This window comes from Galeopterus variegatus, unplaced genomic scaffold (assembly GCF_000696425.1).
Source record: "Galeopterus variegatus unplaced genomic scaffold, G_variegatus-3.0.2 Scaffold993, whole genome shotgun sequence".
Classification (NCBI taxonomy): Eukaryota; Metazoa; Chordata; class Mammalia; order Dermoptera; family Cynocephalidae; genus Galeopterus; species Galeopterus variegatus.
Window position 1 is genome coordinate 199,365 of NW_007727104.1, and position 590 is coordinate 199,954.

General features: G+C 30.5%; 1 protein-coding gene across 3 annotated transcripts in view; it reads right to left on the reverse strand.

Moving 5' to 3' along the window:
• PTPRM (protein tyrosine phosphatase, receptor type, M) overlaps positions 1-590 on the reverse strand; it is a 361,286-nt gene that overhangs the window by 172,966 nt on the left and 187,730 nt on the right. The window lies entirely within an intron of this gene.

The following is a 590-nucleotide window of genomic DNA, read 5'->3' on the forward strand; positions in this document are numbered from 1 at the left end:
TTGGCTAATGTCATGATTTTAAGATTATTAATAAGGGATAAGAAGTTAAAAAATGGTAATTCAACTACTGAATTATATTTAAAAAAGAAATGTGGCAGATTCCTGCATTTTGCTAATGTTTATGTAAGAGGCTCCACTATAAAATGAACTGTAAAATTATATTTAAAATGGAATATATAGCACAAAATGAATCTTTAGCAAACATCAGGAAATTCTTTTGTTATAAATTATCGAAACTTAAGTCCCCCCTAACCTGCATTTTGTTTAAAGTAATATCTTTATATAGTACAAATAAATTTCAAGTATGAAATGTGCATTATTGCAATAATACCTCTTTGCAAATCCCAAATTCTTGGTTTATACTAAAACTGTAAAGCATTAAAAATAAAGAAAAGGAGTAAAACCATCAGTCCTGGCTATTGCAGAAGCCCAACATAATTTTAAAATGTGCTCAACAAGCTGCAGAGAAATGTGTCTGGAAATAACATGTAGCTGAGAGGAAACTATGTGTGTTTACCACGTGACATTATTTTTGTCTCTAGTACTTTCTCCTCCTCAAATAGAAATTCACACCCTCTGTGATGCTGCTC